Source organism: Ursus americanus, chromosome 12 (assembly GCF_024610735.1).
Source record: "Ursus americanus isolate L20-20 chromosome 12, mUrsAme1.1.p, whole genome shotgun sequence".
In the NCBI taxonomy this organism is placed as follows: domain Eukaryota; kingdom Metazoa; phylum Chordata; class Mammalia; order Carnivora; family Ursidae; genus Ursus; species Ursus americanus.
Window position 1 is genome coordinate 9,735,400 of NC_142138.1, and position 23,602 is coordinate 9,759,001.

General features: G+C 41.1%; 1 pseudogene; it reads right to left on the reverse strand.

Annotated features, from left to right (window-relative positions):
- Nucleotides 1–22,642: 22,642 nt before the first annotated feature.
- Nucleotides 22,643–23,602, reverse strand: LOC123793610 (uncharacterized; annotated as a pseudogene).

Here is a 23,602-nt window from a genome sequence, read left to right on the forward strand (position 1 = left end):
GAAATACTGCTAGTGCATATACCGTAATGTTTGATCATACTTCCATATTTTCTTTGAGTATTTTCCCACCTGACATGCCCTGCCTTCTTTTGCCTATTTAAACTCTATCTACGTTTGAAATGCCTTGAAAGGCTCCTCTGTGGGGTCTCCCTGTTGCAGCTTAGACTGATCTCTTTCCCTCCGTTTGAATAATGCCAGCCCACACAGGTTAGCACTGGATTCCATTCTGCTCTATACTGGTCTTGTCCTGTCTTACTCGTGGCTAGCTTCTCAGGACAAGGGCAGGGTCTTCTGTTTGGAATGCCTCAGAGCACATAACAGAGGCCTAATCACATGGCTCATTGATCGGAAGACTGCTTTCGTCTAGAGCCAAGTAACACTGGGAGGTTACATTCAATTCTATACACTTCTGAGAGTAGCAGTCAAAATCCCACTCTCTGATTAAGAGTCCTCCCTCATTGAGGGGCGCCTGGCTGGCTCAGTAGGTAGAGCATGTGACTCTTGATCTTGGGGATGTGAGTTCAAGCCCCACGTTGGGTGTAGAGATTACTTGAAAATAAAATCTTAAATAAAAAAATAAAAGAGTCCTCCCTCAGTGAACAGGAAACAGTGATTGTTGCTGAGGTACAATAAATTCACTATTAATATAGGATAAGGGTTGAAAACAAAGATGAAAACCAAGTACATCAAGATTCCACCAATATAACTCCAAGGTCTACATTCAGTCCCAGAATTCTTCAATGGCAACTCTAGATCGTTCTGTTGGAACTCCCAGGTTCTACTCTGTGAACCCTGGATTCTACTATTGGACCTCCAGGTCTGAGAATACCTGATTCTGCTACTGGAAGTCCGTGTTCTACCATCATTCTACTGTTGGATTACGGACTCTACTACAGGAACCTAATAATTTATGTTTGAAATTTCAGGTTGTATTCTTTGAGTCCCATATTCTCCCATTCAGCAAACAAATTCCTCTATTACAACCCAAGATGATGCTTTTGGAATTATAACTTCTATTTTAGCAACTCCAGATTCTATTCCCTAAATTGCAGATTCTAATACCCTAATAATCACAGATTTTATTGTCAAGGCTCAAGATTCTAACATTGGAATTCCAGGTTCTATTTCTGGAATCACATATCTCACTTTTGGAACAAAATGTTGCACTCTTTGAACTCAAGATCTTAATAGTACATTCTGCTACTGCAATTTAAGATTTCATTATTGGAATCCCAGTTTTCAATCTTGGAACTCAAGAATCTACTTTGATGATTCTAGATTCTACTATTAAAACCTCAGGACTTTATCTTCCCTGAAGGTTCTATTATTAAAACTCAAGGTTTGGGTACCTGGCTGTCTCGGTCTGTTAAATGTCTGCCTTTGGCTCAGGTCATAATCCCAGGGTCCTGGGATCGAGCCCTGCATTGGGCTCCCTGCTTCTGCCTGGCAGAAAGCCTGCTTCTGCCTCTGCCTGTCCCTCTCCCCACCCCCTACACCTGGTTTCTCTCTCACAAAAACAAAAACAGCTCAAGGTTTCAGGAGGCCTGGGTGGCTCAGTTGGTTAAGCATCTGCCTTCACTTCAGGTCATGATCCCAGGGTACTTGGATGAAGTCTGGAATCTGGCTCCTTGCTCAGTGTGGAGTCTGCTTCTCCCTCTGCCTGCTGCTCACCCTCTTTTCCTGCTTGTGAGCTTGCTCTCTCTATCTCTCTCTCTGACAAATAAATAAAATCTTAAAAAAAATAAATAAAATAAAATAAAACTCAAGGTTTCATTCTCAGAAACTAAAATTCTACTATAGTAACTTACACTTTAGTCTCAGAAACACAGATTCTATTATTGGGATTAGACCTGAAGGTTCAGAGTTGAGGCTGAAGTTCTGGTAGTAGAATTTTGGACTCTCATTATTGATATTAAATCGAGGTCCTTCATTGGGAACTCTAATAACAGAAACGAATAGTTTATGTTTGGAAATCCAGATTCTATTGTGTAAGTCCCTCATTCTATCATTGACCATAAAGATTATTCAAGATGCTGTTATTGCAATCCAGAGTAGAGTAATTCCAGGTTCTATTCATTAAACCTCAAGCTTTACTAATGGAATTCAAAGTTCTAGACTCTAGTATCTAGAGGTACTTACCATAGTGGGTAAAAGCATGAGTTCTAGAAGCACACAGCTTGTGGTCAGATATTATCACTGTGCTTCCCAGGTGTGTGACCTTTGGAAAGTTATTTAACCTCTCTGTGCCTCAGTTTCTCATTTGTAAAATAGGAAAAGTAATAGAACTCACCTGGAAGATTTTTGTGTGAGTATTAAATGCAATCATAATAACAGTAATAATAATATATGTAAAGCACTTAGAACAATGCTTGGCACATAGTAAGCACTTGATAAATGTTAGCCATTAGCATTATTGCTGATTCTAATAGTAATCTAGTAAGCTAGATTCCGATTTCAAAATTTCATAATTTAATATTGCACCTTAAGGTTCCATTACACCACCTCAAGATTCTCTACTGAAATTCAAGATGTGCTATCTAATTCCCGTATTTTATACTTGTATTTCAGGCTAAGCCTTCAAACTTCAGTACTGTGTTATTGGAACTTAAAGTTCCAATCTCAAAATCCAAGATATTAATAATATAATTCCATGTTCTAATCTTGTAACTCCAGGTTCTAGTTTAGGAACCCTAGGTTCTTTCTCTGAAACTGAAATTCCATTGGACCTCTAGATTGTACTCTCATGACCTGACATTCTACTATTAGAACTCTAGGCTCCAAATTCAGAGTCTGAGATTTGGATACTGAACTCCAATATCTACTACTGAAACTTTAGGTTCTATCCTCCGAACCTGAGCATTCTATCAGTAGAACTCAGCTGCTACTTGGAACCCAAAATTCTACTCCTGAAAGTATAGGCTCTACTCTTTGAACTTGAATCCTATATAATTAGATTCCTTTTTTTTCTTTTCTTTTCTATTCTTTTTTTTTTTTTTTTTTAAGAGAGGGAGAAAGGTGGGGAGTGTGGAGGGGCAAAGGGAGAGAGAGAACCTTGAGCAGGCTCCACGCCCAGTGTGTAGCCCGACACAGGGCTTGATCTCACAATTTGAACTGAAATCAAGAGTCAGGCACTTAACAGACTAGGTTACCCAGGCACCCCTTATAATTAGATTTCTAAATCACAACCAGCAATTTAACTTTAGGAATTTCAATAATGGCAACTCAAGATCTATATGTAGAACACCACGTTCTAATCTGTGACTTTTGTATTTTATTTTTGACCTCCAAGTTCTATCAAAGTCTGAGATTCTAACACTAAATTACAGGTATCAAACTTGGAATGGCAGATTTTACTATTTTACTCCAGATTTCATATAACCCCAGATTTGACTCTCCGTTTTCTAGTTTCTGTCTAGAGGATGCTCAGAAAGGTTTCTTGAGAATTTCTCAGGCATTACTACTTGATTATATACTTTCTTAATTGTGTTCTCATATTCCTAAGATAGCAAATTCCTTGATGAATGGAGTCCTCTGGCAATCGCTACACTAATAGGGAACCAGCTTGGCCCATGATAAAATTATTAAGTTAATGAAACTTCCTACAGTTCCCCTTCCTTTCCCCTACCTACTGTCTCATCTCTGAGGCTCTTCTTCAGGTCCCAGTTCCCTTATGCACTCTCGATGCGTCCATCCAACCACTTAGGTCAAGTAAGTGGCTCTCAAGAATACATTTGAAACTTTTTACACTAAAGTACAAATGAATTAAAATATTTCATACATTCCCCTTCCCCTCTCCTCTATTTATTTTTTTAAATTTATTTATTTATTTTAGAGAGAGAAAGCATACACACGAGTGGGGGGAGGAGCAGAGCGAGGGGGACAAGCAGACTCAGTGCTGAGTGCAGAGCCTGAGATCATGACCTGAGTCAAAACCAAGAGTTAGAGGCTTAACCGACAGAGCCAGGTGCCCCTCTCCTCCATTTAAATATTTAAAATTTAAAGCCTCTGCCAAAGAGTTGAAGCTCCTAATGTGACATTTCACATACTTTCAAGAAATAAGAGTGGTAATTTGGAAAGGAAATCACAGGGCCTCTGGAGGACCCTTGAAATCACCTTACCTGGTTGATTGGTATTATGTTCCAAAAAATTCTGGAATTTGGAAGAGTTTCTTCATTTCCCTTCCTATTTGTAAAATGGGGATAAACATTTATGTAGATAATATATATAGAAGAGCTTTGTGAATATTATGCAATCATGCAATGTTGGTTATTGTTATTACCCCTCTCCCTCACTCTCTTCTAGTGAGCAGTTCTCTAGCTGCTTTAACCGTGACTGCTGTGCCATGTGTCGGACATGGCTTGAATTACACTGTTATTCTTCTCCTAAGCAACGCCCAACAATCACTTTAGATTTTCTCTGGCACACTTGAAGACCCATTAGGAAGAAAACACCCTTGATTGGTTTCACTGAATTTATAATAAATGATTTGCGATTAGTGAGTTCAACAATTACCTATTGAACATTTACCAAGTGGAGAGGGCCACAGAGATAAAGATGGAGAAGTCTTAATGCCTAGAGTTGAGGGGATGAGGGATATGCCAGTATGTTAGGGAAGACTTCACGGATCAGATGATCTCCTACCTTGTGAAAGGAGTATAATTTTGAGCGGGGAATAAGAGCACTCCAGGCAAAGAGAACAATCTGAACAAAGGCAGAGAACTGTAAAAGTGCCTTTGAGAGGGGCCCCTAGCTGGTTCAGTTGGAAGAGCATGTGACTCTTTTTTTTTTTTTTTAAAGATTTTATTTATTTATTTGACAGAGAGAGAGACAGGCAGTGAGAGAGGGAACATAAGCAGGGGGAGTGGGAGAGGAAGAAGCAGGCTCCCAGCAGAGGAGACTAATGTGGGGCTCGATCCCAGAACGCCGGGATCACGCCCTGAGCCGAAGGCAGACGCTTAACGACTGAACCACCCAGGTGCCCCAAGCATGTGACTCTTGATCTTAGGGTTGTGAGTTCCAGCCCCACATTGGGTGTAGAGATTACTTAAATAAATTAACTTTATTCAAAAAAAAATTTTAAGGTTTTTTTTTTTGTTTGTGTGTTTGTTTTAAAGATTTTATTTATTTGACAGAGGCAGCAAGAGAGGGAACACAAGCAGGGGGAGTGGGAGAGGAAGAAGCAGGCTTCCCGCCGAGCAGGGAGTCCAATGTGGGGCTTGATCGCAGAATGCTGGGATCATGACCTGAGCCAAAGGCAGACGCTTAAGGAGTGAGCCACCCAGGCGCCCTTTTTAAAAAGGTTTTATTTATTCATTTGAGAGAGAGAGAGCACAAGGAGAGAAGAAGCAGAGGGAGAGGGGGAAGCAGACTCCCTACTGAGCAGGAAGTCCAACGCAGGGCTCTATCCCAGGACCCTGAGATCATGACCTGAACCGAAGGCAGACACTTAACCCACTGAGCCACCCTGGCACCCCTAAACTTTCATAAACAAATAAACAAATAAATAAATAAAAGTGCCTTCGAGGGGTGTCTGGGTGGCTCAGTCAGTTGAACGCCTGACTCTTGATCTCAGCTCAGGTCTTGATCTCAGGGTCATGAGTTCAAGCCCTCAAAGTGCTTTTGAGAATGATAAAATTCTCTGTTAATCAGAGCATCAGGTCCATGGAAGAAGGAAGTGAAAACAGTGATTAATAGCCAATATTTATAGCCTCCCCGTGTACAAAGTCCTTTTAAAAAGGAAGGCTCAAGGAAGACTTTATAGCACAATGGTTGACACCATGGACAGTAATAGCAGCTAGACCCAGGTTTAAGTCTGTTATATTTGATAATTGATAAATTTAATAATTATTTAACTTCTCCGAGTTTCAGTTTTCTCTTCTGAAAATAAAAGTGCCCACGTCTACTGGATTCTTGTCAGGATTAAAAAATCTGTCAAATTCTTATATACTAGCTGACACTCAATAACTGCAATAATTAGTAGCTAACATAAGCTACTATTATTTAATCTATAAGGTAGAAAGTATTATCCCAGCACTGCAGAGAAGGAAAAAGGTGAAGTGGCTAAGGTGGGATACCAAATCTTATGCTTGCTTGCTTTATAACCATATCAGAGGCTCCAGATTGTAAAAGCAAGTTGGGACCAGAGTGTTAAGATCTCTAAATGACAGTATAGAGCTTGGGCTTTATACCATATAGGTTATGAGGAGCCACAGAAGATTTTTCAGCAGGAGAGAGCTTTGAATCAGATTTGTATTTCAGAGAGAATTCGGAAGCGTCTGAGTAGATTCACTGGACTTAAAATCAATAGTTGTAATTCTAATGATAATAAAATGTATCAAGCACTAAGTATATATTAGGCATATGGAAGGAGGAAACACTTTGCACTGCATTTTGTTTTTAGAAAATAAATTGTTACAACTAAAGAATCATTGAACACTACATCAAAGACTAATGATGTACTATAGGTTGGCTAATTGAATTTAAATTAAAAAAGGAGAGAAGGGGGGAAAAAGAGAAGGAAAAAAAGAGAAATTTTAAAAAATAAAAAATGATGTTTATTTATAACCTAACCTTGTCTAGGAAGGATTAAAGATGATTTACAAAACTGTATATAATTCAACAAGATTTTTTAAAAGCAAGGGAAGGATTAAAAAGGAAATGAGTGGGGGGAAGTAAGCCAGGCCTAAAGTGAGTTTTCATATGGTACCTGGCTCACTCATTTGGTAGAGCATGCAACTTTTGATCTCAAGGTTGTGAGTTCAAGCCCCATGTTAGGTGTGGAGCCCATTTAAAAAAATAATAAAAAATAAAGTGAGTTTTCACATTCAAAAAAAAAAATGGAAAAGGATCTTTGGGCCTATGAAAGAGATGGCGGAGCTTGGTTCTGTGGGAACGTGGGCTGGGAGACAGAAGACCCAGTTCTAGCCCCAACTCCACCACTATCATTCTAAGTGACCCTAGCAAGGTCCTCCCCATCTCTGAACTTTAGTTTTTAGTTTTCTCATCTGTGAAGTGGGATGCTTGTATCCTACTGTCTGTAAGGAGTCTTTCAAACTCTATCAGTCTACAGTTTTATCTTTCTGGGGCCTAAATTATTCATGTTGCACAGCAATAGGAAGTTCCACACTGACTGGAATCTAGGGGTCCCGATGGCCTGATTTCGTGCTAAGTCACCAACACAGTTCTCTAGGTGATGTAATCTTGTCTAACCACAGAAGTTCCCTAGCTAGACTGACCTCTCTCTTGTGAAAAATACTGCCGTCTTTTAGACAGAGCTTTATCATGCTAATCACCCAATACCTACTCTGGGTTCAGAATATCCATTTCCTGGGGGATACTTTTAATCCTGGGTGGCACAGCGGTTAAGCGTCTGCCTTCGAGCCCCACATCAGGCTCTTCCGCTAGGAGCCTGCTTCTTCCTCTCCCACTCCCCCTGCTTGTGTTCCCTCTCTCGCTGGCTGTCTCTATCTCTGTCGAATAAATAAATAAAATCTTAAAAAAAAAAATTAAAAAAAATGCATCATCTTATCTGCCAAGTAAGGAAATGGATATTCTTTTTTTTTTTTAAGATTTTATTTATTTATTCGACAGAGATAGAGACAGCCAGCGAGAGAGGGAACACAAGCAGGGGGAGTGGGAGAGGAAGAAGCAGGCTCCTAGCGGAAGAGCCTGATGTGGGGCTCGATCCCAGAATGCTGGGATCATGCCCTGAGCCGAAGGCAGACGCTTAACCGCTGTGCCACCCAGGCGCCCCAGATGATGCATTTTTTTTTAAGCATTTAAAAAAAAATTCTTTTTAAGTAAACTCTACCCCAACACGGGGCTCAAACTCATGACCCCAAGATCAAGAGTCTCATACTCTACCAACTGAGCCAGCCAGGCACCCCAAGGTGATCATTATTAAACAGAGGGAAGCATGATATGGAAGCTGAACTTCTCTGAATCTCAACCTCCTCATCTATAAAATAAAAAATCTATGAAATACCTACATCACTGGGTTGTTGTGAGGCTTAAATTAGAAAATATATTTTACAGTATCTGGCACATACTTCAAATTCATCCTCTCAAAGTTGTCCTTCTCCACTGTTATTACCTGAGACCTTATCCAAGCCGCCATCTTGCTTGGATTTCTGAAAGAATTTCAAATCTTATTTCTACAATTCCATTACCTCTCAGCAGCCAGTGATATTTTAAACATAACTTGAATCACATCCCTCCCTGATTGAAAACCCTCCAACACTTCCCATTTTTCTTGAGAAAAAAAATCCCAAATCTTTACTATGGGCTAACAGTCCTTTGTGACTTGACTTTTTGCCCACTCTCTTGGGTCTCATCTCTCGACACTCACTCCTTGCTCAGGTCACTCCAGCCACACTGGCTGACTCTCAGTTCCCCTGGTGCTTTTTCACATCAGGCCATTCCACGTGCTGTCTCCTGGCTAACTGGAACTTGACCTTCAGATCCCAACTTACAAGTCACTTCCTCAAAAAGAGTTTCCCGAACCCTCCTGAGTAATTGTTTCTCAACAATCTCCCTACTCCCATTATGATCTTCCCTGATGATCTCATAATATTCAAGAGCTGAAGAGTATGACCTTCGGAAGCTGAAATCTGGGTTCCGATCCTTGCTCTGACACTTCTGCTGTGTGATCCGGGATGCATTCCTTAAACTTTTTGAACCTCGGGTTCTTAGTAAATAGAGAAGTTAGCATCAACTTCAGAAGATTGTTATGAAGATTAAATGAGAATGAAAATGAAGCACTTAGTGCAATGAGCAATAAAAACTCATAAATTATAGCTATTATTATTGATAACTGTCACTAGTGATAATTCTGTAAATGCTTCTAGGCCTGTGTTATAGTACTTGGAAGACAACTACAATTTGTGTCAGTATTCCTAGGTTTCAGTCCTGGAATTGACTCCATGAACTTGGGCACCCTTGGTCTTTGAGCCTCATTTCTTTACCTGTAAAATAGGTTTATTAACCCCTCCCCAACTCAGTATAAAGGGCTATCGTGGGCCTCAAACAGGACGGTACATGTACAAAGGCCTCGTAAATTCTAAAGGACTGTATGCAAAAGTAAAGGTCTGTTATTATTAATAATCTTTGGCTCACCTCGTAAACATATGCTGAGTAAATAAGATAACACTGAAGTGATGTTCTAAGTGATTGAGGCCAAGGAGAGAGCTTTGGTCTGGAGGCCACGTTTGCACCTGATCCTTTCTGTTGGGGCTAAACCTGTCAAATCCCTGATTAGAGAGGGAAGCCTGAATAGCTCCCCAATCTCTTGAATGCCTCAGGGTGTAAGGAGAGGAGAGAAAAGTCCAAAAGTAAGACATGGCTTGTGTGCCTGCCCTATTGCTATCTGCCCAGATAGGGAGAGGGACCTGATATGTCTCTTCCTGCGTCCTGATTCTCCTGACTCCTCCTGCCAGGTACACAGCCTTGGTGGAACACTGGAGAGAAGGGCTTACTAGCTAACCTAGTGACAACTGTTTCACATATCTTCACCGCCCATTCCACTCTGGTGTGTCACAGAAAACATATTTTCCTAGATACTCAGGTAGGTGGGTTAAAATGTGAAAGAACAACACATGATTCAAAGGGTTAGTATCCATCCATTCACCTGTCTGTGACCTAGGGCAGGTGCTGGGTGTCATGCCCTCATCATGTAAAAGGGAAGGAGATGCTGGATTCTACGATCACTGATGTTCCTGGCTGGAAGGATGGTAGATGTTTAATTAGATAATAAGTAAATAAATAAATGCAATAAGTAATTAAGTAATATGTAATGACTGCCTCTCCAAGTATAGTTCTGAAATGAAGGTGAATTTTTTGTTTTTGAGTAAGAAGAACGTGAAACAATGAAGACGTCTATTGGAAATTCACTCATTTGTCAATAATATGAATGACTTATTTGCTAAATCAGATCATAGTTTTCTTTTTTTTAAGATTTATTTATTTATTTGAGAGAGAGAGTGAGAGAAAGAGAGTGGGGAGGGGCAGAGGGGGCGAGAGAATCTCAAGAAGATTCCTCGCTGAGTGCAGAGACCAATGTGGGGTTTGATCCATGACCCCACGACCCAGAGATCATGACCTGAGCCAAAAATCAAGAGTCAGATGCTCAACCAACTTAGTCACCCAGGTGGCCCCAAATAATAGTTTGAAGTGCTAGAAGAACATTTTCTCCATTTTTGTTGTGCTTTTTACAACATAAGAGCTATAGATTCAACATAATTTTACATTTAATCTACATTATTAACATTTAACATTTGCTCTATCACTTTCTTAAATCTAGACAATTTACAAAACAAACCCTGACATGTGCCATTTGCCAGTTACTGTGGTATAAATATTCTCACCATGGCCAATTTACAAAATTTTAAATTTTGATGAAGTTCAATTTATCTCTTTTTTCTTTGGTTGCTAGAACTTTTTGTGTCATATCTAAGAAATCACCGCCTAACCCAAGGTCACAAAGATTTATATCAATGTTTCCATCTAAGAGTTTTATAGTTTAGCTTTTACATATAGGTCTCAGATCCATTTTGAGTTCATTTTTTTCTATGATATGAGGTAGGGGTCCGATTTCATTATTTTGCATGTAGATAACCAATCGTCCTGGCACCATTTGTTAAAAAGACGATTCTTTCCACATTCAGTGGTATAGCACACTATAATATAATTCAAAACACTGAGAGTTAAGCATTTTATTTCTTAGTAAAAAATTATCAAGAGTAATTTGAACAGTGCTTGCCTTCTTATTGTATAATTTACAATATGACTGACCAACTTTTCCATGCTTGGATGCTCCTACTTTCTAAGTTGGAATCAGTTTTCAACATTTTATTCTTTACACTTTCAACATTATGAAGCATCTCCAATAATTTAAAGGTGAAAAACATCTTCATTTTTTTGGTCACAATCATTTTCCTCCCTTATATCAGTAGGTTTGCCTTCATTGGGTTCCTTTGGCTGTATATCCAGAGTCTTTCAAAGGGAAAGTACGTCAATATTCCCATACTCTGTGATTTCTCCTATAATTCCATTCACATTCAATTGAAGTTTCACTTGCAGCCTTATCCCTTTTTGTTTCTTTTTTTTTCTTTTCTTTTTAAAAAAAGTTTATCTATCATCTACCTACCTACCTACCTACCTACCTACCTACCTACCTATCATGTAATCTTTATGCCCAATGTGGGGCTTGAACTCATGAGACTGAAATAAAAAATTGCACTGAACCAGCCAGGCACCCCTCACTTTTTGCTTCTTTGCTTCATTTGATCTTTTCTCCCCCCTCAAATCCCTTGTTTTAATATTCATTCCTTTAAAATGTCATGTGGTTTTTATCATTGGTAGAAAATAAGTAATACAAATATATAATTTATTGTCTGTGTCAAAATTGAAAAAAAGATGACCAATCACTGACAGGCTTTGAAAGAAGTGATTAAGGGGCACCTGGCGGGGCGCCTGGGTGGCACAGCGGTTAATCGTCTGCCTTCGGCTCAGGGCGTGATCCCGGCATTACGGGATCGAGTCCCACATCAGGCTCTTCCGCTATGAGCCTGCTTCTTCCTCTCCCACTCCCCCTGCTTATGTTCCCTCTCTCGCTGGCTGTCTTTCTCTGTCGAATAAATAAATAAAATCTTAAAAAAAAAAAAAATAAGGGGCACCTGGCTGGCTCAGTTGGTAGGGCATGTGACTCTTGATCTCTGTGTTGTGAGTTCAAGCCTCACATTGGGTGCAGAGCTCCCCCCCGCAAAAAAAAAGTGATGTGATTGGTCACTGAACATGATGTGAATCTATTATTTACATAGTGAATCATGGACTGAAGAGATAGCAGCAATATTTGCACTTTGTGCAATTACTTATAGTTTAACATACTATGATAACTGAAACTTGGGGGCACCTGGCTGGCTCAGCCAGTGGAGGATGCAATTCTTGATCTTGGGGTTGTGAGTTCGAGCCCCAGGATGCGTGTAGAGCTTACTGAAAAATAAAATCTTCAAAAAAAACCCCACAAAAACTTGAGTTGTGTTTTTGGGGTATGTTACTTAACTAAACTGTGGTAACTAATATTTGCACATTTCAGAATTGTGCAAAGCCAGGGCTGCTTGTATTTAACTCTGTTTTTACTATAATGTATTCTCTTATAATTTTATATAATTTAGCTTTTTAAAAAATTGCTGTGTTTAACAACTGGCTCAAAAAGTTTCTTAAAATTTAGTAATTGGCTCTCATGATCCAAGCTGGCCCCAGCCCATCACTGTTTTCAACTTATATATTCCTCAATTCTATGAATCCAATCCTTTCTTCCCACAGCCAAAACACAGACAGACAGACAGACAGACAGACAGACACACACACACACACACACACACACAAATACTTTCAAAATAAAAAACTTTTTCAACTCTGTATTCTTGTAGTGGCTGGATCATAGTTAGGGCTCAGTGTTTGTAGAGTTCAGGTGGATTCACATTCACATGAGAACGCACACATAAATTCAGTTATTTCCTCATATGCATACTGTCATATGATTGGATATGCCATGATAGCATGCCCAGGTAAATAACCCTGTGAGTCATCAGGTTTTAATGGATGCTGACTACTTGGGCTGGTCTACTCTATGCCTGCAAATATTTTTTCTTTATTTGGTTTTCTGATTATGAGAGAATGTATGTACATTGGAAAGAATAGGGAAGGGTATAAAGAAGCTGTTAACTCTTTTCTAGAGCTTTAGAGCTAGAGATGAGGTTAAAAGATGAGGAAAGGCCAGAGGAAGAAAATTAACTTTGTGTGCTTACCTCGTACCTGGCACTTTGTTGGTAACACATAGAATCGTGTACCATACAAATGAGAAAAGTAAGACCTAGAAAGCGTAAGTGACTTCCTTCAGTCAAACAGCCTGAAATTGGTGGAGCTGTGAATTGAACTCGTATCACTTAACTCCAAAGTGCAAGCTCTTTCCACTATACTCTACCATCTCCCTACAAGGTGGGTAGCATGGAATAGGCTGGTAGGCTAAAGGAGACCGGACTGAAATGGACACCGTAAGGGAAGGCCCAGAAATTCAAATGCCTACATAACGACTTTCCTCCTCAGTCCGGTCCATATTTACATCATTAGAACCCAGGTGTCCAGGGTCTTTCTACTGTACCATACATGCTGCCTCATATGTAATTCTTATGAAAAATACATCATAAACATTCCCCAATGTCAAGTATATTCTAATACTTTCCTTCTGGGACCAGAGGATGGCAGTGTGAGTCACCATGAACAGTGTTAATAATAACGTTTATGCTTATGGAAATACACTCTTGTGTTATTATTCGGTCAAATTTGATGTATATGAAGGCATTTCACTTACACTGTAAATGCTCGCGGTGTTTTCCCGGTTCCGGTGCTTGGTGCACCTTCCCATGCTGAGCGCAGGAGGAGGCATGGCCATGCTGAAGCAATAAGGATATGGGTAGTCAGATGGGCCAGGGTTGGAATCTTAGCTCTGCCACTTACAGTCACCTTAGACAAGTAACTTCACCTTTCTGAACCTCAGTTTCCTAATCTGTCAACATGTTGAAGCAGCACTCATTTTTTCCCTCAAGTCTGCTCCTCATCCCCTGCTGTCTCCCTCCCTGATAGCGCTAATTACCAATCTGCCCAAGCCAGAATCCAAGTGTCACCTTTGACCTCTCCCTCTTTTTCACATGCCAATCTAATCATAGTTTGATGATTTTGCCTCCTGAAATCTCCATTCTCCCTATACCACCCTAACTCAAGTCACCGTCACTTTTGCCTGGGTTATTGCAATAGACACTTATAAATGGCTTGTCTCCAAATGTGTGTCCTCTAGCTTCTATGCAACAGGTAAAGTGATCTTTTCTAAAATCAAACCTGCTAACACCACACTAGTTTAAATGCTCTAATGGCTTCCTATCACCCATAAAATAAAATCCAAAGTCCTTAATATGAATTATAACACCTTTCCTGATTTGGCCCCTTCCTCCTTGGCTGTCACTGCTCCCAACCTTGCCCTCACTGCCTCAATCAAACCTGCCCTCTTGCTTCTCCAGACACATCATGTTTTCTCTTGCCTCTAGGTTTTGTTTGTTTGTTTGTTTGTTTTAAGATATATTTATTTGTCAGAGAGAAAGTGCACAAACAGGGGAAGCTTCAGGCAGAGGGAGAAGCAGACTCCCCCCTGAGCAAGAAGCCCGATGTCAGACTCAATCCCAAGACCCTGGGATCATGACCTGAGGTGAAGGCAGACGCTTAACCGACTGAGCCACCCAGGTGCCCTTTGTCCCTAGGTTTTTGAACATTCTATTTCTGCTGCCTGGAACATGTTCTTTTCCTATCTATTCCCTTCCTACTCCTCCACCCAATTTACCTAGCTAAGTCCTAGCCATTCTTCAGGTGTCTGCTTAGGTATCATTGCCTCTAAAAAGTCTTGCTCAACCCCTGAGTTTAGACCAGATGCCCCTGATCTGTATTCCTAAAGCACACTATGCTTACCCTCTAAAATCATAATTGCCTATTTTCTCATCTGCCTCTACTCGTAGAGTCTACAGAGACAATACCTTGCTTATCACAGAACAACGCGCCTGGTAAATAGTAGTGTTCAGTGACTGTTGGTCAAGTGATTGAATTAATGAACTGTTCTTTGTTTTCATTGCCTAGACCCCTGGCTTTGTACTCTAGATTTCAGCATTTGCTTCTAACCTCTTTTCTGGCTTAGGTGACCTGCTCTTTTCTTGCACCCTAGGTACCTCCCAAGGCAACTCTATGTTCTCTCTTATTGTCAACATCCTCTGTAGTTCCAATTAGTATAGTCCACTCTTTTTTTTTTTTAAGATTTTATTTATTTATTTATTTGGGGGGTGGGAAGGAGCAGAGGAAAAGGGAGAGAGAGAATCCCAAGCAGACTGCAAGCTGAGCTCAATCCCACGACCCCAAGATCATGACCTGAGCTGAAACCAAGAGTCGGGCGCCCACTAACTGAGCCACCCAGGTACCCCAGAACAGTCCATTCTTTTCCCCCGAGGAATTCAGGATATCTGTGCTTGTCAACCCTGACTACCACTCCTACCTGCCCAACATATATCTCTTATTGTATCAGGTTTGACAGAAAATATTTGTGTTGGTAGGGGAGAGAGGCAGTGTTCGTAGTGAGGCACAACCCTTGATAAGGGGAATTTGGTAATATCTAACAAAACTACATATGCATTTATCTCATTTATCTTTTGACTCAGATATCCCACTTTTTTTTAAAGATTTTATTTATTTATTTATTTATTTATTAGACAGACAGAGACAGCGAGAGAGGGAACACAAGCAAGGGGGGTGGGAGAGGGAGAAGGAGAAGCAGGCATCCCGCCAAGCAGGGACCCCGATGAGGGGCCTTGATCCCAGGACCCTGGGATGGAATCTGATGAGGGGCTCCATCCCAGGACTCTGGGATGAGCCGAAGGCAGACGCCCAACAGCTGAGCCACCCAGGCACCCCCAGATATCCCACTTCTAAGAATTTACCCTAAAGATACATCTACAACATTAGAAAAACACACATACATAAAATTATTCATTGCAACATTGTTTGTAATGCAAAATATTATAAACAACCTAGATACCCTCACATAAGGGAATGGCTGAATAAACTGTAGAAGTGGTTCTCAAACGTTTTGGTCACAGGCTCCCTTTACTCTCTTATAAATTATTGAGGACCCCAGAGTTCTCTTGTTTATGTGGATTATATCTATTGATATTTATAACCTTTCAAATTAAAGCTAAGAAAATGTTTTAAACAATTATTCATTTATTTAAAATAACAATAGTGAACTTACCATATGTTAACAAAAATAACTCATTTTAATAAAAAATAACAATATTCCAATACAAAAACATAGTAAGAAGAGTGACATTATTTGCATTTTTGCAAATCTCTTTAAAGTTAGTCCACTAGAAGATAGCTGGATTATCATATCTGCTTCACATTCAGTCTGTTGGGATATGTTGTTTTAGTTGAGGTATACAAAAACAATCTTTCCTGTAGTTAGAAAAGTGAGGAGTATTTAAATATTAATTTCAGGTATTTGTGAATATTTTCTTTGATACTTATCAAAACTTGAAAGTGGCAATTTCTTACAGGTCAACTGCAATGTGGAATCTGAAACCATTATCAATGAACTTTTTGTACGTTGTTCCATTAAAATCCTTTGGTCTATATTACACTTTAAGGGGATATTTTACCCATGTATGTTTTTGTAACATCATGCATTGATCATTTGAAAAAATAGTAGCTTACTGAGTTATGCAGACCTTCCAAATGTTGACACATTTCACTATACAATAATTTTTTAAAAACCACTCCACAACATTTGTTAATATCACCACCTATATCATCAGAAAAATTTGGGAACCTGTTGAGTTCATGGTGGTGAATGCAAGTTTTCCAAAATTCTAATTTTTACTTGAAAGCTTGAATTTTATCATTGGCAACAAATAGTATTAGTTATTTTCCTTGAAGTGACAGTCATACTTCATTTTTATTTTCTAGAAAATGTCTGCCAAATTTCCACATCTGAATAATGACAGTTTATCTGTTGTTCTTTAAAGTAAAAATGATGGGGTACCGGGGTGGCTCAGTCATTAAGCATCTGCCTTCGGATCGGGTCATGATCCCAGGGTCCTGGGATCGAGCCCCACGTTGAGCCCCACATTGGGCTCCCTGCTCAGTGGGGAGTCTGCTTCGCCCTCTCCCTCTGCCTGCTGCTCCCCCTGCTTGTGCTTGCTATCTCTGTCAAATAAATAAATAAAATCTTAAAAAAAAAAAAGTAAAAATGATGTTCAAGTAAAAGTGAGGTGTGTGTGTGTGTTTTCTAGATTTACTCACTGAGAGAGCTTAGAAGCAATGGCACTGTGGGGCACCTGGGTGGCTCAGTAAGTTGAGCTTGGGTCATGATCCTGGGTCCTGGGATGGAGCCACATGTTGGGCTCTCTACTTGGCAGGGAGCCTGCTTCTCCCTTTGCCTGCCGTTCCCCCTGCTGTGCTGTCTGTCAAATAAATAAATAAAGTAAAAAGAAGCAATGGTGCTGTAGTGGCAATGAGCACACCTACTACCCAGATCTTGATTTTTATTTTTATAAGATTTTTATTATTTTTTTTAAGATTTTATTTATTTGCCAGAGGGAGAGAGAGAGAGAGCACAAGCAGAGGGAGAAGCAGGCAGAGAGGGAAGCAGGCTCCCTGCTGAGCAAGGAGCCCAGTGCAGGACTCGATCCCAGGACCCTGGGATCATGACCTGAGCCGAAGGCAGGTGTTTAACTGACTGAGACACCCAGGCGTCCCTAGATCTTGATTTTTAAACATCATTCTTCATTACATGGAACTATGGTTATGGGAGGAAATGGGTGATTCTAGGGGCTGGGAAAGCACAAAGTCATTCTGGGATGCAGTGCTAGAAAGTAAGGGAAATGATTTAAAAATGATGATAAGATGATAAAAGAACACAGAAGCCAGCCAAATCTGAAAGTATGTTTACGGTGATTATACAATTCATAGAAGAAAATAAAAACTGATGAGCTCATTCTGATATAAATCAGTAAGTCGATAAATGAATAAATGGGGGAGAAGCAAGAAACTCTCCTGTACAGCAAGAAGGCAAATAAAAAATGTATAAGGAATGATAATGATGGAATTACAAAATTACCATTTGGCAACAACTAGTCATAACTGTTTCAAGCAAGCATTATCAATAAATGTTAAAACCTGTGTGTAGTCTCATGATCTCCCTACAAGATATTTATTAATTACAAAAAGCAAACTAGCTACTTAACACTGGATAAACCTGGCAGATACCACCTTAATTAACCAAGTGAACGAAGCTGTTATCACCAGTGAAGGGACACATGGGTATCACATGCCTCCTGATGCATTAGGAAAGACACAACATCAATTCTGCAGTATTCCTGCCAAAAGTGTGTAACTTGAATCTAATTCAGAAAAAATATCAGACAAACTCAAATTGAGGGGTATTTTACAAAGTATTCTGTATTCTTTAAAAGTGTCAAGGTCATAAAAGACAAAGACTGAGAATCTGTTCCAGATTAAAGAAAATTAAAGAGATTTAACAACTAACTCTAATGTGCGATCCTGCACTGGATCGTGGACCAGGAAAAAAACAATTATTTTCTTTTTGTAAAGGAATATTAGTGAGACAATTGGCAAAATTTGAATAAGGTCATAGATTAGATCATAGTATTGTATCAATGTTAAGTTTCTTTGAATTTGCTCATTGTACTGTTTTGAGGAAATGCACTGAAAAATAGGGATAAATGAGTCGGAAAATAATTAGTTTGTTTATACATCTATAAGTGTATCTCTCTATAAAGATACAAGAAAGAGCAAGAATCACAGGAAGTGCAAGAAAGTGAGAATAATAAAGCAAATGTGGTTAACATGTGGGTGAGAGAAATATAGGATTTTTTGTAGTAGTTTTGCAACTTTTCTCTACATCTGAAATTATTTTTGAAAAAATTTTTTAACCTTTCCTTTTTAAGATTTAAAAAAATTTTAAGGGGCGCCTGGGTGGCTCAGTCGTTAAGCGTCTGCCTTCAGCTCAGGTCATGATCCCAGGGTCTTGGGATCGAGCCCCGCGACGGGCTCCCTGCTGCGCTGGGAGCCTGCTTCTTCCTCTCCCACTCCCCCTGCTGGTGTTCCCTCTCTCGTTGGCTGTCTCTCTCTGTCAAATAAATACATAAAATATTAAAAAAAAAAAAAGTTTTAAAAATCCCATAAACATAACATTTTGAACTATTTCCTTCTAAATAAATATATAAAAACATAATTGGGATCATACAATAGTCTTTTTTACTAAACATTGTTTTTCTTTTCTTTTCAAAGATTTTATTTATTGAGAGTGAGAGCGAGAGGAGAGATAGTGAGAGAAACTGAGAGAGCACAAGCGGTGGGGATGGGGGGCGGAGGGAGAAGCAGGCTCCCCAGTGAGCAGGGAGCCTGATATGGGGGCTCGATCCCAGGATCATAAGCTGAGCTGAAGGCAGACCCTTAACTGACTGAGCCACCCAGGTGCCCCTTAACACTGTTTTTCTTAATTTGATATTGAATCATGAGCAGTTTTCAGTGTTATTTAAAATTCTTTAAAAACACAATTATTAATGAATAGTATTTCTTTGTGTGTGTACCATAATTCATTTAACTCATTTACAGTTTTCCTTATATTTTTGTTATAAACCTACAGTAAAATACATAATAAACATCTTTTTGCATATATCTTTGTTCACATATTTAATTACCTACTTAATGTTTGATTCCCAAAATGGGAATTGCTTTGTTCTTTTTTAAATGATTCAAGTGACCTAACAAGCTCCCAAATGTGCCCAACAGCCTCTTTAAGTTTGTGCTGCTTTACTGACTTACGGTCTGCTCTAGGGCTTGTTTGGTAATATTTGAATTCTGGGCTTCACTCCTGGCTGTGGTTGGTGATTGCAGAGGGGTGTAGAGGACCTCAGCTGGCAGCAGCAGGCTGGGGGCAGTTCTGGGCTGCAGGGCCATCACCTGTTGAAAGGGAGACTCTTTGGTAGGCCCTGAAAACTAAAGAGAAAGACCTAAAAAGTCACTGAATGGGTGGAATGCACTAGTTTAATGAACAAGCCTAGTTCAGTTTCACATTCTCTAAGCTGTACTCAGTGCTGAGACTGGTTGTGGGGACACAGAGATGAATCAAACACTGAAACTGGCTCACAGGGCTCAAAATTTGATAGGAGAGACATATAAGTAAACAGAGGCTGACAATGTAGTGATAAGTGCTTATAAATGGGGAAGCACAAGGATTATTTGGAACATGAAAGAGGTTTTGTGCCTTCTTTTAAACAAGCTTTTATACAGTATATATACTCATACACAAATATAATATTCATTCATTCCTCTTTCCTCCTTTTTATTCATTGCACATATAATTTATTGAGCATATACCCTAGACCAAAGTGGGTGGCAGTGGAGTTGGAGAGAGATTTCAAAAACAGCAAGAAGTAGAATTTATTAGCCTCAGCGACCAATTGTCCATCACAGAAACACAAGAGTTAAGGATGACTCCTGTGCCATTCACAAAGCCAGAAAATGGATATCTTTTTGGCCTAACTTTTCCCCCAGTTTTATTGAGGTATAACTGACAAGTAAAATGCCTGAATATTTTTTTAAGTCTATTTATTTATTTTTTTAGTAATCTCTACATCCAACATGGGGCTCGAACTCAGGACACTGAGATCAAGAGTTGCATGCTTCTCTAACTGAGCCGGTTAGGTGCCCCAGGGCCTTAATTTTTAAGAACAAATTTTAAAAGGCAAAGAAAATTTTGATCAGGGTGCTATAGCTTAAACTCATGTGAAGAAACTATTCTTAGAATACTGGCTTTCTACAGAATGTGTATGACATGAAAATGGAAAGGTCTACCAGATTGGCAATAAAGAGGTATTTTAGAGTCACTGTATAGTGTGGAAATCAATGCAAAATTGAGAGTGGGGTAACCAAATCAATTGACAGCAGGTAAAAGATTAAAATGAAAGATTTATAGTAGTGGAGGGGGGTAACATATTTTCAGGAGCAGACAGCAAACTGGGTAGGAAGAGTTGAAAGATGGAATGAAATTATAGATGAAATGATTTACAGCAGACTACTATGATCAGGAGGTGGTAGTGATGATAAAGACTGTCTCTTTCAGCAACATATTTGAATAGAAAGAGAGAAAGTGTGAAGCAAGAGGAAACTGGTCTTGGGAACAAATGAATCATCTTCATGTAGTAGCTACACCCTGGGTAGCATGATTATTCATAAACAAATGCAGATTTCCTGTGGTGGTAGTGAACCAGGCTTTGAAAGCACTGCTAATGTTGGGCTGCCAAACTAATCTAAATGAAAGGGCCTATTTCTCTAGATTGAAAATTTTTAGCAACAGTACTTACTCTTACAGCATTTTCTGAACACTGCAAAAAGGACTGTTAGGGCATCAGATGGGAGACTGAAGGAATCTCAGGGTCTACTTCCAGCTTTCCCCTAGGTTGGATGTATTTCACATGTAAAATGGTGGTAGTAGAGTACTTAATTCATAAGAGCTGTTATGAGGATGAATCATAGCTTCTCTCTGAGCCCCAGTTTCCCTTGTTATAAAAAGGGGATAGTGATTTTTTTATTTTGTAATGTGACTCAGAAGTAGGTGGTGAGGGCACACTCCGGATTGTACAGGAACAGGAACAGCTCATTGATTGGAAGAGAGCTGAAAGGTTCTATTTTCTCTAAGGTGGCTGCTCAATTATTATTTGAAAGTTCCCAGAGACCTTATATAATTTTCTCATTAAGATTTTTTATTATTATTAGGACATAACCCAAGGTAAAGTGAGATTGCCTTATAATTTTTATATACAGAAAAATATACCAGCTTTATGCTAAAATCTTCTATGCAATAAAAGATTATAGCATCCAGTGTATAGGCTCTATTTTTCCTCAGTGGAGGGATGTTATATAAATCCATTAGTGAAATTTAGGAAAATTCTACCCAGACCAGGGATGATAAAGAACAATGCACCATCTCTTTTTTTCCCTTTTTTGATGCATTCATCTTTTGATAGGGATATATTTACACACAGAGATTGAGAGAGAAAGAACAAAAACAGATGGGAACAATCTTGACTCTAAGGAAGACGGAGAGGGTGTTTTGGAACCAACAATAATTGGAACTAACATGGACCATCTTCTCTGGGCCAGTTCCCTCACATAAATCATCTCCAATTTTCACAACCACCAGCAAGGCAGGCATTAGAAAACCTAGGTTCAGAAATATTATATAGCTCGCCCAGGGCCATAAAGCGAAACGTGACAGAGCTGGAACTGATAGTATCAGGAACAGTCTGCCACCAAAGTCCCTGCTCATTCTACTATAGCACTCCATGATAAAGTAGTGTTAAACTTGGGAAATTTGGGTCCAGAGGATTTGGAGAATTTCTTTCCCTATTTCCCCTCCGAAGGTCTTTTTGTTTCTATTGCTTTTGGCTCTGAGGTTTGCACTCTAGAGCTTGAATGGGATCGAATACGGGGTATCTGTAAATAGAATGATTCCAGAGCCCCCCCTATGTAACAATTTCCTTCCTTCAGAGCCTTACCTGGGATTTAACAGGGGTTGGATCAAACAGTAGAGGTAGAGGTGGGGGAGGGGGTAAGTTAGAAAAGATGGGTGTTTTTTTCTTACCTTTGTTTATGAATTTCAGGACAACCCGTTGGCTATTCTCTTGCTCAGCATATATGTATGTGTTTATATATATAGTCTAATTTGGGGGCGGTTTGGGATTAAGGATTTGGTATCTATAGGAAATTTCTAGATCCCAAAAAAGTTAAGGTCAAAGACAATTCATCTGTTTTGGGAGAGGATTTTGTGTATATGGAAAAAATGCTGGTTCTGGGTCACTCTTCTTACACCCAGACACACTGAAAGGCTTAGAAGGGATCCCTCTCGAATCATGAGAGATGAAAACGAGCAGATTCTCTCACCTCCTCCTCTCAGGTGAACGTCCGAGTGACAGAAACGTTCACGTATCTTCTGGAGAGAAGGAAAAGGTGCAAAGGCGCTCACGGCCTAGGGCTGGGGGTGGGGCGAGCACCCGCCACGATCGGCGGGGATCAAGGGGCTTCTGCCTCCCCCGAGGCATTGTCGGGGGCGGGCCGCGGGCCGAGGGCAACGTAGCTAGCGCCGGGCCCCCGCCATCCCCAGGCCGCGCTCCCCCGCGTTCCCCGCCGCTCGTGCAGGGCCGGCCGCCGCAGTCCCGGCGCCGTAGCCGGGCGTGGGGTGCAGGGGGCGCTGTGGCCCAGCGGCGCCGGCGGCAGGAGCGGCCACGGCGACGCTGGAGGCTTCGCCGAGGATCCCCGCCTGCAGCACCTCGGTCGTCCCGCCGCAGCCTTGCGCCCCCGGCCCGGTTCAGCGGCGCTCCTCCGGGAACCGCGTGGCTGCGGCGGCCCGTGAGCCCGATGAGGCTAGGCGGGCGCTGGGCCTCAGTAGTAGCGGCGACCACAGTCCCTTCAGGAGCGGGAGGCTTCGCGGCGGCGCCTGGGGCCGCGCCGGTGCCCTCCGGAGGAGGCTGTCGGCTCAGGGACGACCCCCCCGGCCATGCTGTGGCGGCGGCGGCCGCTGCTCGAGGTGAGTGAGACGCGGCGCGGTCCCGGGCTCGCTGGCCTTCCGCCGCCGGGAAGGGCCCCTGGCAGCAGCCCTCGGGCCGGGCGGACGGGGCGTCCTGCTGCTGCGGCCGCCTCCCCCACCCCGCGGCTCTGGGCCCTCAACCCTTCTTCTCCGCGTCCCCTGGGAGGCGGGAGGCGCGTGGGGGGCGACTAGGCCCCGCGCCGCCGGGAAGCCCTCGCCCTGGCCTCGGTTCCGGCGCGACCGGGTGTGTGGAGCGGGGGTGTTGGCGGGGGCACTGGCACCCTTCAGGTTGGCCCCGGGCCCGGGCCGAGCGCAGCCTCTTACCCCGGGCCCGGCACGTACATCCCGGAGGGAGGCAGAGGACGCCTGTTTGCAAACAGCCTTGGCTTTTCCGCGCCCCAT